This window comes from Prionailurus viverrinus, chromosome B4, assembly GCF_022837055.1.
Source record: "Prionailurus viverrinus isolate Anna chromosome B4, UM_Priviv_1.0, whole genome shotgun sequence".
In the NCBI taxonomy this organism is placed as follows: domain Eukaryota; kingdom Metazoa; phylum Chordata; class Mammalia; order Carnivora; family Felidae; genus Prionailurus; species Prionailurus viverrinus.
The window spans coordinates 23,674,704-23,690,867 of record NC_062567.1 but is presented as its reverse complement, the minus strand read 5'-3'; positions in this window follow the sequence as shown (position 1 = coordinate 23,690,867).

Here is a 16,164-nt window from a genome sequence, read left to right as displayed (position 1 = left end):
ACTACTGGCGAGATTGGTTTACAGAGGATGACGTTCATTATTCCGCCACGGTATGTCACTTGATCCCTTATCATTAGTGACAGAGTGTGCTGTTCTTACACAGAACTGAGACAGTTCCCCACCTAGTGGAAGAGGGTCTCCCATGCGGCATGCATGGCAGGTGAAGCGTAAGTATCGTTATGAGACGATCTGCAGGCCGGAACTTGGAGACTCGGCCGAAAGGCCAGGGCTCAGTGATGACAGCTCTTGTGCAGCCAAGACTCAAGAAAGCAAATGGTTCAAGGGTTATGGAGGGAGAAGCAGGCCAATAATTTGAAGAGTTCCAACCGAAGGAGCAGGCAGGACCCAGATCCCAATTTTGCTTAAGGGCAGGCCTGAGCTGGGCTGAGGCCAAAGTCCTGTTATGAGTTAGGCTTCCTATATCCCTCACGCTTGGGGCTCCCTGAACTTGAACATTTACATGCCCCATTGTTCAGATCTGAGGTTTGGAGGTGGCAATAGTTTACCCTAAATACTAGGATTTTCTAGAGTGTTCTGAAAGTTATTTTCTGGACCTTCTCAGTGAGGGCCCATGACAAGAGAAACAATAATATAGTTAACATTTATCTGGCTTTTTGTATTATGATATAAAGTATCCTGTACCATGGGGTGCCTGGGTGGCTCACTCGGTTAAGCAGCCGACTTTGGCTCAGATCATGATCTCGTGGTCCATGAGTTCAAGCCCCACTTCAGGCTCTGTGCTGACAGCTCAGAGCCTGGAGCCTGCTTCAGGAGGAAACATAAAACACAGTCAGCCTAATGAACTTACCCGAAGTAACACAGCTAACAGAAGGTGGATCGGGGACTTTGAAGGCAGCTCTAACTTAGCCTTTGTGTTATTCTGTGAATCCAAGCTGATGCAGAGAACCCAGAGCTGATGCTCATGTTCCCCTCCTCACTCAAAAAGAATAGGAACAATGGTCCACAATCTGCCATAATAGGAGGAAGCAATTTGCGTCTCACATATTTGCCTGTAAAGCTCTCTTTCCAGTTTTTTTTTAAACAGTCCTGACATTTCAACGGAATTAAGAAACATTTCAAGTAAGTGAGCCCCCGTATTTGGGACTCTGTTATAGATGAAATGGTTTCCCATGGTCAATTGCGAAGTCAGTTGTCTTTTATGTCCCAAGAGAAAAGATTCTTTTCCGAATGTAACTGGGCTTCTCACATTCTGCTTAGCCAAAATGTAATGTTATTCTGTTAGTTGCTAGCGACCTGCAAGCATTCTAAAAAAAGAACCCAAATGTGCGCAAATGTGCTGATAGGGTTTGAGATCGAGGAAGGCTCTCAGAATCGTTCACTGCGTTGCCTGAGACCCGGGGATTTTGTTTTCCTCCCAACAGAGCCCAGTCAAAGAAACATGACTACACAGATAAAGCCCACTCCTGTGCCCCACGCTGGCTCCTGAAGTCAATGGAACTGGCGCTCTCGCTCTCTGGCACTGGTGGGAAAGAGAAAACTCAACCTAGATTATCACGAAATTATTCCTGATGCCTGCTCACATGAGCTCCCGGGCCAACTGATGCGGCTAACAAAGAGCATTTGTTAAACTGGGACCCGTGCCATCAGTCTGGTTTTAGAATAATTTTTTAACAGCAGATTGGGCGTGTTGGCGGTGGTAGGGGGAGTGATTGGAGGGAAAGCTAGAAGGGGCAGAGAACGAAGAAGTACTATGCTGCTTCCTGCTATCCATCATACTCGGAATTGTTTTCCTATTCTCTGCACAATTCGGGACTGACTTGTATCATAATAAACTTACTTACCTTGGGTTTTCCACAGTGCATACTGCTATAACACTGAGGTCTTCTGACCATAGACTATTTCAAGGCTATGTATACGAAGATGGTTTTGTTCTTGCTGGAAAAATATCCCAACCCGAGCCCAGGGGATTATTCTTTTTCACGGTCCGGTACCTTCTTACTTACTCTGATAGCAACAGATCTTCCCCCGTATTGCTTAAAAGGAAAACAAAAAAAATGTGGGGCTGGTCTCATTGAGCTGGTTCTACTTTCTCAACCCTCCTAGCCAGCCGTTTGAGGACACCTCTGCTAGAAGAATATTCAAACACCTGCACAGAGCCCTTAGTTTTGTCATTGTCCCCTCTTGTCCACCTCCTTACCCAAGCAAGCTCCTAGAAAGAAATCTACTCTTGCTGTCTCAGCTTTTCCTTGCCCCCATATCGCTCTTCTGTTCACGGCCAATCGAGCTCACACTCCACTTAAGCCAACAGTCTGGCAGAGGTCCCCAGAGACTAGTGTGACCATATGCCCTTGTTTGCCCAAGGACACGTGTTGTTCTGCTGTAATTATTAACAGCACCTCTGTGCACTCTCAGGTGTGTCCTAGTTTGAAGATAAACTATTTGGTTTCTCTATCAGTGATCTCCTAGTGGCCAAATCCAAAAGATTCCTCTCTGTTCTTCTATGACTTGGCCACTCTGCAATTTTTAGCTGTGTAAGTCACTGCCACGATAACGAAACTCTTCTCCTTTGGCGAGACTATTCTCTCCTGCAGCACTATTCCATCAAAGCTTGCTTTGTGAGCTTCTCCTCTTTTCCATACTGCCTAAATGTCAGTGCACCCTAAAGTTTCATAATAGAGCCTTTTGTCACTTTATGTGATCACCTTAGGTATTCATCCATTCCCGTGTTCTTAAGCACAACCCGATGACCCTGTAACTTTCTTTGTCTCTCCCACTAGCCAAGACTATTCTCCGAGACTTTTCCTTGTCCCATGTCTTTTCCTCCTGAGTGTCTCACAGGCATCACCATTGATGTTCTTCTTCTTTCTCCCAAGTCTGCTCTCCCCCCTCTTCACAAATCATGGTGAACAGTACTCATTCTGAATCCCCATCTTAGTCATGGTCTCACTGGGCAGTCCAGTGCTGGTTGATCAGCCATATGCTGGTCAAATTTCATATCTATGGGGATAAATGATTGTCTTTTTAAGCCACTGAGTTTAGGGTGATGTTTTTGTAGCAAAAGCTAACCGATGTAAAAGTTGGTTCGTAAAAGAAGTGCTCTCATAAGAACTCATTATATGTACTATTGGCTTTAGGACTAGGTGGCAGGCAGCATTGAAGAAATTCTTAGAAGAAGCTGAAATAATGGTGATCTATTGTATGCGGTGGTAAAGCATTTGCTAGAACTATTACCTATGATAACTTGGAAGATAAACAGGTACTTAATGAACTTAAGAACTTGGGCAAGATAGTTTTGTAGAATGTTTAAAGAATGAGATGAGTACTTTTAGCTGCTGGTGACTAAAGATCTACCGGAAAGAACTGCCAGCCTGTATGAAAAGAAACCAAAACTTATCAAAATTTGTAGAGACTTCTGGACCCCTAACCTCCTACAAGAGAGGTAACAGTCTTGGAAAGCAACTTAGCCAATAAAATGGGCACATTTCTAAACTCCTCTTTGGAAATGGCCCCCAAAAATCCTAAAATGGGAAACCAAAATCCACGAAGACAAAAGGACCCTGGTCTATTTAAGGCACATTCCCTACCTAGGGGAGGACCTGACATTTGCCAGACGAGACTTCAAAACTGTTGTAGGCCAGTGCTATGTGTCTTCTTTTCTTTTCTTTTTCTAATGAGAGGGTTTGCTGGGTCCCCATGTTCCTGTTTTCACCATTGTATGTTGGGCATGTACGGGGCAGATAACTTGTTTGTTAGTTAACAAGAATTAAGAAGCTAAGAAGAGCCACATCTGAGCTTGATATAGATCACAAATCTTGGACTTTGAGCCTGATGCCATGACTTGATGAGATTTGAGGGGTATTGGGATGTTAGTGAGTGAATTTACATGGGAAAGGGATATGAATAATTCTGGCCAGATGAAAGAATATTACAAATTGAGTTACTGGCCCTAATTCTTCACCCCTCCCACAACCATACCATTGTCATAGCCTAACTGGGGGAGGGGCGCACTTCCCTGCCATTGACTTTGGACCTATGTGGCTTTGGCCGATGGAAATGGGTAGAGCAGATAACATGCCCTCCCTAAGCCTACCCGTAAGAGGCTTTGAGTTTCTTCTTGCTGTCTCTCACTTCTGCCACATGCCATCTGTCTGGCTAGCTTGAAGAGAATGAGACACACACAAAGCAGCACATCCAGACCACAGACATTCAGTGAAAAGGAGAGATTTTCCAGCTGCCCAGCCGAGTTTAGCCAAGCCACAGCCAACCTTCGGATCCAAGAGAAGAAATTGTTGTTGTCAGACATTGAATTTTGGGGTGATTTGTTATACAGCATAGCCATGGCTATAGCCATGGCTAATTCACTCACACTGTCATCATTCGTCACTCGCCCCAACCCAATTCCCCCACTTCCTTACTTTAAAAAGCAATTGCAATTGATCCCACAGCCCCCCCCCCCCATATTCACTGTTCTTGTCTTGGTCCACATCTACATCATCTCTCACCTGGCTCTTACAAAATTCTCCTTCCTTCACTTTTTTAACAAACCCTCCCCATTTACATCAGGGCAATTTTTCTGCAATGCACAACTCAGATCAGCCCATAGCTTAAAACCCTTTGGATTCTTCCCATTACCTAGCAGGACGCACGCTCCTGAGAGTTTACGTGTCTAATTTATTCCACAGATTCTTTCTGTTTGCTGCAGGCCATATTTGAAACATATATTAAGGCACCTGGGTTGCTCAGTTGGTTAAGCGCCCGACTCCTGATTTCAGCTCAGGTCATGATCTCAAGGTCGTGAGATTGAGCCCCTCGTCAGGCTCCGCACTGAGTGTGGAGCCTGTTTTTTCTCTCTCCTCCTCTCTCTTCTCCTCTCCATCTCATTCTCTCTCTCTCAAAATAAATAAGTTAACAATTGGAAAAATATATTTTAATATAAAGATTAACACTGTTCTCTAGTTTGCTACTATTGCCTCTACTCTCTATTATATTACACTTGGCCACTTCACCTATTTACAGAACAACCCTTGTCCCTACAGGCAGTTATGGAAGTGTATTAGTGTCCCAGAGCAACCATAACAAGTACCCACAAAGTAGGCAATTTAAAGTAATGGAGGGGCGCCTGGGTGGCTCAGTCGGTTAAGAGACTGACTCTTGGTTTCAGCTCTGGTCATGATCTCATGGTTTGATGGGTGTGAGCTCCATATGGGGCTCTGCATGGGCAGTGTGGAGCCCACTGGGGATTCTCTCTCTCTCCCTTCTCTCAGCCCCTCCCCCACTTGCACTGTCTCTGTCTCAAAGAAACTGAAAGAAAGAAAGAAAGAAAGAAAGAACAAAAGAAAAGAAAGAAAGAAAGAAAGAAAGAAAGAAAAGAAAAGAAAAGAAAAGAAAGAAAAAGGAAGGAAGGAAGGAAGGAAGGAAGGAAGGAAGTTATGGAAATGTATTTCCTCACAGCTCTGGAAGCTAGAAGTCCAAAATCAAGGTGTCAGCAAGGCCATCTCCCTGTGAGACTCTCAGTAGTATATCCTTCTCTACTTCTTTGTAGCTTCTGATGGTAAATGTCAGCGATCGGCAGTTCTCGGCTTACAGCTGCATCACTCCAGCCTTTGCCTCTGTCTCTACATGGCATTTCCTTTTTCTCTAAGGACACTGGTCATATTAAATTAAGGCATACCCTAATGACCTCATCTCGACTTGATTATATCTACAAAGACTGGGTTTCTAAATAGGATCACGTTCACAGTACTAGAGGTTAGAACTGCAACAAATCTTTTTGGGAAACACAATTTAACTCATAGTGGTAAGTAACTGGTTTGTAGAATGAAGGACAAGGTCCTTAGCATGTCATGTGCAGACCTTTATTCATCTGGTCTCCTGCTACATCTTCATTTTAAACTGTAAAGTAGAACCATTCTTCTTGTTGATCCTGAATGGACAAAGCCATTCCATACCTCAGTGCCTTTGCTTGCCCTGCTCTTTTTGCTTTGAAAGCCTTTTCTTCCTTCCCCAGTCTACCTGTGAATTTTTATCCCTCCTTTAAGATTTATTCAAATCTTAATATATCAGGCAAACAATTAGATTTCTCCTGTTCTTTTGGAGAAGTTAGTTGCTAATTCTGCTTTCAATCTTAACTCCAGAAGAGAGCTCAATGTGCTAAAGTTTCAGAGGGTCTTCAGAATTTTCTCTCATTGTCACTTTGTCCTTGCATTCTTCCCAGAACATAGAGTTGGACTTAGGTGAGTTCCACCAGATTTCTTTTGGAGAAAATTTCTCATTTACATGCCAAGAGTCTATTTTGATTTATGCTTTTGGTCAGCTGGTCAACCACAATATAGACTTCTCAGTCCTTTAGTATATTCTAGGGGTACTTTTTGTTATTAGAAAATATATCTTCTACCTTCCAAAAGAGTAATCTAATTAAAGAAATTGAACTCAGTGTAAACCAACCACAGTGTACTTTTATAAACAGTTGTCTTTAACCCTAATCTCCCCAGGACCTGCCAACAAATCTAGGAACCATTTCCATCGCAACATTTTTTTGTTGTTGTTGTTTTTTTTAACTAAGGTATAATTAATATACAATGTTGTATTAGTCTCAAAGGTACAATATAGTGATTCAACAATTCTATGTATTACTCAGTGCTTATCATGATAAGCGTACACTTAATCCCCTTTATCCATTTCATTCTTCCCCCCAACTTACCTCCCCTCTGGTAACCACGAGTTTGCTGTCTATATTTAAGAATCTGGTTTTTTGTTTGTTTGTTTGCCTATTCTTTTTTCTTTCTGTTTGTTTATTTCTTAAGTTCCACATATGAGTGAAATCATATGGTGTTTGTCTTTCTCTGTATAGCTTAGTATTATACCCTCTAGGTCCATCCATATTGTTGCAAATGGCAAGATTTCATTCTTTTTTATGGTTGAGTAATATTCCATTATATATATATATGGTGGTGTGTGTGTGTATATATATATATGCTGGTATATATATATATATATATATATATATATATACACACACACACATACACACACACATATATGGTATATATATATATATATATATGTGTGTGTGTGTATATATATATATATATATATACCAGCATATATATATATATACACACACACACACACACACATATATATATATATATATATATGCCACATCTCTTTTATTCATTCATCTATCAATGGACTGTTTCCATATCTTAGATAATGTAAGTAATGCTGCTATAAACATGGGGGTGCATATATTTTCAAATTAGTGTTTTCATTTTCTATGGGTAAATTCATTGAAATATTTAAGGAAGATGAAACACTATCAAAAGCGTCTGTTTACCCCATGACATAATTGTCAGGATTTCAAAAGATTAGGTAACTTCTGTCAGGTCCCTGTGCAGATACACTTCTGTCAAAGTGTTTAATAAGTTCCTGTTTGTGTCAAATGTCTGAATCAGATCACTAAAAAAATTACAGCTGAAAAGTTCTCAGAACTATTCTTTCACTAAGTGTGCAGATACAATCTACCTCCTTCTTAAAATGAGAAAAGGTAAAAAAGACTTTATTTTTTTTTAATTTTTTTATTAGTTTTCTTTATAAGGTAAAAAAGACTTTAATGAGTGACCTCTGTACAAAGACAAGGGCAGAGGGCACCTGGGTGGCTCTGTTGGTTAAGTGGCTGACTCTTGATTTCACCTCAGGTCATGACCTCACCGTTTGTGGGATCAAGCCCGTGTCGGGTTCTGTGCTGATAGTGCGGAGCCTGCTTGAGATTCTCTCTCCCTCTCTCTCTGCTTCTCCACTGCTCTTCTCTTGTCTAAACCCGCCCCCTCACTTTATAGACTGATGAAATGGAGGTCACCGGAGGTTGAATGGCATGCTTAAGATCACCTTCAAGTTAATAACTGAACAGGACTGAGACCCAAGTTCTTGTTTCTGTGTCCATTGCCAGTTGCCCTGTCCATGCAGCTCAAGTGCTTTCTAGCCCCTGAGTTCCTAGTCATAGGTTTCATCTGGAAACACAACGAAGCATGCCCAACAAAATGCAAAGTTTTGGGAATTCTAGAGAAGAAATTCTCAAAGGACCTCAAAAGACTTGAGGTACCAATAGTGTTCTAAAGACATGCATTTCTCCTACCACTGGCCAAACTAGCTGGTCAGAAAATACCTAGTCTTGTATTTTTCACCAGTGAAATGTAAAGCTAATGACTCCAGAAAGAAAAAAGTAATAATTTAAGAATTTATTCCTACAATTAGTCTCTTTTTATTTCCCCCCAGAATATGTAATAGTAGCCCTGTTTTATGTACTAAGAAACTCATATACATGATAATGAAGGATTAAACTCTTCCAGAAGATTCTACAAGATTCCAGAAGACTGTAAATTCTACAATTTCTAGGCCATACATTCGTTCTTTTTAATCGAAAACCTTCCATTTATAAGGCTTCATGTTGCCAGGTGCTAGGGGCACAAAAATGAAAGAAAATACCTTCTTCATTCTCCAGAATCTTGTGGAGCAGAAATGGAAGAAAATATACCAACAACTACTGAACAGACTGTCTGAGGCCCTAATACAGATGCTTTGATACTGCAGCACAAGGGCAAGTATGGTTTTATCGCTAGATTGCACAGATCCCCCAAAGCAGTGTTTGTTTGTTTGTTTGTTTGTTTGTTTGTTTGTTTTAATCTGGGTATTCAAAGAGGTACTCACTTATACAAGCAACCAAATCTTGCATACCATGGTGGGGAGTTCATGAACCTCAAGTTACAGGTAAATCCTTGTTCTGAGTACCTGGAAAAGGCAAAGGCTGTGGCTTCTCTGTCGGTTTCTTTTGTTTTGTTTTCCTCTCCTCCCCCTGGTTAGGTGCCAGATAATGGCTAGAGCCACGTACTGACTACTATTTTATCATTAAAATAAAAACCTGAGAATCATGTTACATAATCTCTTGCTTATTATTTTCAGGTTACACTGATAGGAAGATGATTTAGGGTATTATATGTAGGCATCTGACTTTCTGGAACACCCTGTTTTAGTCAATCCGGCCAGATCCTCACTGGTCACTATTCCAGTACAATCGAAAACCAACCCCAAGTTTAGATAACTCTTCCAGAAGATTCTAAGATTCTTAGCTACTCTGCCAGTAGCCTCAAAGATTATTCTCCCTCATGCACACCTAGAAGGGAAATAAAATGAATTCATTTACAACAATATTAATTTAGAACTTACTGTGCACAAAGTTTTGTGCGAAGGGTATAGTAATGCATAAGACACAATCCCTTTATTACAGGGATATCTAGTCCTGAAAGGGAAACAGACCAATAAACCACATTACTAAAGTTGAATGAATAGATATAATGGGAAACAACATATAAGGAGCAGAGCTATATTAAGCAAGAAATTAGCCTCGGTTGAAATGATGGTCAATTTTCCCTAAATATGAGAAATTTCATGAGTTAAATCTTGAAATGTTAACCTGAAGTTAAGCTATTATCTGGGCATACAGAACCTTATAGTGATTAAGAAAGAGTGGGCCCTACTCCCTGGGCCCAGATAGCTCGAACTTGAAGAAACTACCTAACCAAAAAAATAAGATAAAGTTTAAAAAAAGGGGGGGGGGGTGGTGCCTGGGTGCCTCAGTCAGCTAAGCCTTGGACTCTGGGTTTTAGCTCAGGTCATGGTCTCATGGTTTTGAGAGTTCGAGTCCCATATCAGGCTCTGTGCTGGAGAAATGGAGCCTGCTTGGTGTCCTCTCTCTCTCCCTCTCTCTCTTCTCCTCCCCCACTTGCGATGTCTCTGTCTCTCTCAAAATAAAGTACAAAAGAAAAAAAAAGAAATTCTATGCCTCAATTTCCTCATCTAACAAATGAGGATAATAATAAAAATGCTTGAAATAACCACTGATCTCATTACATGTGGAATCTAAAACAAACAAACAACCACCACAACAAAACAAACTCACAGATACAGAGAACAGATCGGCGGCTGCCAGAGGCAGGGGTGGGAGGTGGCAAAATGAGAGAAGCAGGTCGAAAGATACAAACTTCCAGTTATGAAATAAATCATAGGGATGTAATGTACAGCCTGGAGACTATAGTTAATAATACGGTATTGCATCTTTGCAAGTTGCACGTATGTAATAGATCTCATCACAAGAAGAAAATTTTAATTGTGTATGGTAACAGATGTTAACTAGACTTACTATGATCATTTTACAATGGATGCAGAGAGAAAATCATTGTTATACACCCCAAGTGAATATCATGTTATATGTCAGTTATACTTGAATGAAAAAAAGTAATGAAAGTGTTTGGCATACCCAAATGAAAGGAGAAAATTTGTTCAGTTATCAAATAGTGGTTGGCTTGGTTTGTACAGACAAAATATCTGGATAGTTGGCTAAATGGTTAGATCCCATCCAAAGGTTGGCATTTACATACTTGGCCTTAATCTGATTGCACAGTCAGGGACCACTTTAAAAAATCTGATAGGCTAAAAATTCTCTTTCCAAAAATGTCCCTATTTCTGGAGATCTCTGACCCCTAAAACTAGAGAGAGGAGCCCTGTTTTAAAATGGCTTTTCTTGGGGCACCTGGGTGGCTCGGTCGGTTAAGCGTCCGACTTCGGCTCAGGTCACAATCTCACGGTCCGTGAGTTCGAGCCCCGCGTCGGGCTCTGAGCTGACAGCTCAGAGCCTGGAGCCTGTTTCAGATTCTGTGTCTCCCTCTCTCTCTGCTCCTGCCCTGTTCATGCTCTGTCTCTCTCTGTCTCAAAAATAAATAAACTTTAAAAAAATAAATAAATAAAATAAAATAAAATGGCTTTTCTTTATTACTGACACTAAGATTGTCTTGTCTCAGTAACTGTACTATACCCATATTTATTAATTATTCTGAGTGATATTATAATTCTGTACCCTATCACTCCACAAATTAGGAGAAACACACAACTTAAAAATAAAAGGGAATAGTAGTGTGGCACATTAGTTAAGGTAGAGAAGTGCGTGAGATGTTATTCATAAAGAAACTCCCAAAAATTAGACCACAGAAGAAAACATTGAGTACTTTATCCACAAGTACGCCTCAATTTTCAAAGATATTCAGGCATAATTTCCCAAATATTATTTCTCCTAGACTGAATTCATTCACAAAGTGTTTGATTTTTCAATGGCGTACTCAAATTACATCCATTTGAGTATTTAGTATTTGATCATTTCAAGATGGCAGTAAGTTTTTATATCAGTTTGGCAGTCACAAGAGACTTAATCGAAGTCACCAGAGAAATCTATGAAGTCATTTCTTAGTACATAAAAAGTACCAGCAAAGTCCATATGACATTCCTGGATAACTCCTTAATTTACCATATTGAAACGCTTCACAGTTTGATAAAATACAGATGATATTGACTCCTAAACAAATATACTAATGATAACTTAGATAAAAGAAGTTTAAAAAAACACTTTTATAATGTATCTTGAATAAATGAATCCAAGCATCATACGCTTCATCTGTTTTAATATATATTGTCTTCTCCTTTTGAGGTCTCAAATGAAAAGTATTGGAACTCAGATCATAGATTGGAGAATAATTCCTTTGGAGGAATTTATACATTTATACGTGTACTTCTATAAACTATAGATCTCACTCAGGAATAGTCACACATCAAATAAAGTCATTTGGAACATGATGTTTTTTATTCACTTGGTATAAATATTACAGGTGGAATGCACATTTTAACAGAGTGGCCTGACCCCTTTTTCCCTTTTATGACAGACACATTGATATCTACTTAAAAGTACGTAAAAGCAAATGCCCATTTGTAAACATTTATTGATTATCAGTGTGTTTCAGGATGGAAGGTGAACAAATCATACTTAAGGGCATCTCAAGAAATTTTCCCCAACCTGTCTTCAGTATTGTTGAGTCTTATTAACTTGGTTGATTCCCCCCACTCAGAGAAGTGGGAGATGAGAGTTCATATTTAATGGTTGGGCCTCATTCTAGAATTTGCCTGTATAAAGCTAGTGCAACTTGAGCTGCTTGCAAACATAGGTTCAAGGTCCCAACACTTGACCTTGGTGATTTTAGCAACATTCAAAATTGTTTTGAATGGGTTTATATATATATATATATTTTTTAATTTTTAATGTTTATTTATTTTTGAGAGACAGAGCACAAATGGGGAGGGGAAGAGAGAGAGGGAGACACAGAATTCAAAGCAGGCTCCAGGCTCTTCTGTCAGCACAGAGCCCGACGCGGGGCTCGGGCTCGTGAACCATGAGATCATGACCTGAGCCGAAGTTGGATGCTTAACCGACTGAGCCACCCAGATGCCCCTGAATGGGTTTATTCTTTTATCAAACGAAGCTACTCCTTTTCTGAAACAAAGACCTGAATTTATCACTTGCTGCAAGAAGGGCTATACGTACAAGTTACAGTCCCACTGAACAAAACAAGCTGGTGATCTTATCTCAGGTTTTGGAATGCATGAAGTTGAAGGCTTGGGAAACCTTCAGAAATGTTTGGGGATTGGCTGATCTTGGGCCATGAAAGTTTTGTTGATGGATGAAGGCTGTTCTGATCAGCTGACTTGCAGAGTAGGAGTACTGAAGGAAAGTTGTTGCGGATGAATTGGAAAGAGTTTAAGATCGATTTTGGAGGTCACCAATTCATAGCTTTGGACTATGACCAAAGAACACACAGCCTTTTTCTTTCTTGAATTTGGTGGATAGGACTTCTTTAGTCTCACTATTGAAGTTTCACTTGAAATGTTACATGGTATTTATTTCCATAAGGACCCTTTTTAATACCAAGATTTTTTGAAACATTTTTTTGGTATGGAAATATTCAAACACAACAAAAGTGAAAAGAGAAAGAAAGAGCAAATGATGTGATGAGTCACTGAGTACCTATCACCTAGTTTCAACAGGTGTCCACATTCTATCATAGTTGGTTCATTTGAATCCATTCCCCAACTTTTTGTTGAAGTGTTCTAAATTAAATCCCAAATATGGTGCCATTCCCATGAATATTTCTGTATATACCTCTAACACTTGAGGATTTTAAAAATATAATTACACCGCCATTGTAATTCTCCACAAAATTGACAATTGTTCCTTAGTAATCAGCCAACATTCACGTTTCCCGGTTTCCAAAATTGTCTTTTTACAGTTGGTTTGTTTAAATTAGAATCCAAATAAGAATCACATTGCACTTGATTATGTCTCTTAAAGTTTTAAAATCTATATAAGTTTCTCCTCCTTTTATTTATTTGTTGAAGAAATTGGATCATTTGTCCAAAAGGAACTTTCCTCATTCTCATTGTGTTATTTACCATGTTTTTCTACCCGCCATAATTTTTCAAACTTGTGGTTAGATTTAAACATCTGGCCTTATTCATTCCCGGGATGCAGGGCTGGTTCAACATTCGCAAATCGATCAACGTGATACATCACATTAATAAAAGAAAAGATAAGAACCATATGATCCTGTCAATCGATGCAGAAAAGGCCTTTGACAAAATCCAGCACCCTTTCTTAATAAAAACCCTTGAGAAAGTCAGGATAGAAGGAACATACTTAAACATCATAAAAGCCATTTATGAAAAGCCCACAGCTAACATCATCTTCAATGGGGAAAAACTGAGAGCTTTTCCCCTGAGATCAGGAACACGACAGGGATGCCCACTCTCACCGCTGTTGTTTAACATAGTGTTGGAAATTCTAGCATCAGCAATCAGACAACAAAAGGAAATCAAAGGCATCAAAATTGGCAAAGATGAAATCAAGCTTTCGCTTTTTGCAGATGACATGATATTTTACATGGAAAATCCGATAGACTCCACCAAAAGTCTGCTAGAACTGATTGATGAATTCAGCAAAGTTGCAGGATACAAAATCAATGTACAGAAATCAGTTGCATTCTTATACACTAACAATGAAGCAACAGAAAGACAAATAAAGAAACTGATCCCATTCACAATTGCACCAAGAAGCATAAAATACCTAGGAATAAATCTAACCAAAGATGTAAAAGATCTGTATGCTGAAAACTATAGAAAGCTTATGAAGGTAATTGAAGAAGATATAAAGAAATGGAAAGACATTCCCTGCTCATGGATTGGAAGAATAAATATTGTCAAAATATCAATACTACCCAAAGCTATCTACACATTCAATGCAATCCCAATCAAAATTGCACCAGCATTCTTCTCGAAACTAGAACAAGCAATCCTAAAATTCATATGGAACCACAAAAGGCCCCGAATATCCAAAGTAATTTTGAAGAAGAAGACCAAAGCAGGAGGCATCACAATCCCAGACTTTAGCCTCTACTACAAAGCTGTCATCATCAAGACAGCATGGTATTGGCACAAAAACAGACACATAGACCAATGGAATAGAATAGAAACCCCAGAAATATACCCACAAACATACGCCCAACTAATCTTTGACAAAGCAGGAAAGAACATCCAATGGAAAAAAGACAGTCTCTTTAACAAAAGGTGCTGGGAGAACTGGACAGCAACATGCAGAAGGTTGAAACTAGACCACTTTCTCACACCATTCACAAAAATAAACTCAAAGTGGATAAAGGACCTGAATGTGAGACAGGAAACCATCAAAACCCTAGAGGAGAAAGCAGGAAAAGACCTCTCTGACCTCAGCCATAGCAATCTCTTACTCGACACATCCCCAAAGGCAAGGAAATTAAAAGCAAAAATGAATTACTGGGACCTTATGAAGATAAAAAGCTTCTGCACAGCAAAGGAAACAATCAACAAAACTAAAAGGCAACCAACGGAATGGGAAAAGATATTTGCAAATGACATATCGGACAAAGGACTAGTATCCAAACTCTATAAAGAGCTCACCAAACTCCACACCCGAAAAACAAATAACCCAATGAAGAAATGGGCAGAAAACATGAATAAACACTTCTCTAAAGAAGACATCCGGATGGCCAACAGGCACATGAAAAGATGCTCAACGTCGCTCCTCATCAGGGAAATACAAATCAAAACCACACTCAGATATCACCTCATGCCAGTCAGAGTGGCCAAAATGAACAAATCAAGAGACTATAGATGCTGGAGAGGATGTGGAGAAACGGGAACCCTCTCGCACTGTTGGTGGGAATGCAAATTGGTGCAGCCACTCTGGAAAACAGTGTGGAGGTTCCTCAAAAAATTAAAAATAGACCTACCCTATGACCCAGCAATAGCACTGCTAGGAATTAACCCAAGGGATACAGGAGTACTGATGCATAGGGGCACTTGTACCCCAATGTTTATAGCAGCACTCTCAACAATAGCCAAATTATGGAAAGAGCCGAGATGTCCATTAACTGATGAATGGATAAAGAAATTGTGGTTTATATACACAATGGAGTACTACGTGGCAATGAGAAAGAATGAAATATGGCCCTTTGTAGCAACGTGGGTGGAACTGGAGAGTGTTATGCTAAGGAAATAAGCCATACAGAGAAAGACAGATACCATATGTTTTCACTCTTAGGTGGATCCTGAGAAACTTAACAGAAACCCATGGGGGAGAGGAAGAAAAAAAAAAGAGGTTAGAGTGGAAGAGAGCCAAAGCATGAGAGACCCTTAAAAACTGAGAACAAATTGAGGGTTGATGGGAGGTGGGAGGGAGGGGAGGGTGGGTGATGGGTATTGAGGAGGGCACCTTTTGGGATGAGCACTGGGTGTTGTATGGAAACCAATTTGACAACAAATTTCATATATTGAAAAATAAATAAATAAAAAATAAATAAACAAACACCTGGCCTTATTCAGAGTCAGTGTTTTGGACAAGAATATTCCATAGGTGATTCTAGGTATTTCTTTTCTTTTTTAATTGAAGTGTAGTTAACATACAGTGTTATATTCTTTTCAGGTGTATCATAATAACTCAATGATTCTATACATTACCCAGTGCTCATCAGGGTAAGTGTCCTCTTAACCCCCTTCATCTATTTCACCAACCTCCCCTCTGGTAACCACCAATGTGTTTTCTGTATTTAAGAGTCTGGTTTTTGTCTCTTATTTTCTTTGTTTATTTGTTTGTTTCTTAAATTCCACATAAGAGAGAAATCATATGGCATTTGTCTTTTCTGACTGACTTATTTCACTTAGTATTATACCCTCTAGGTCCATCTATGTTGTTGCAAATGGCAAAATCCCATTCTTTTTGATGGCTGAGTAATATTC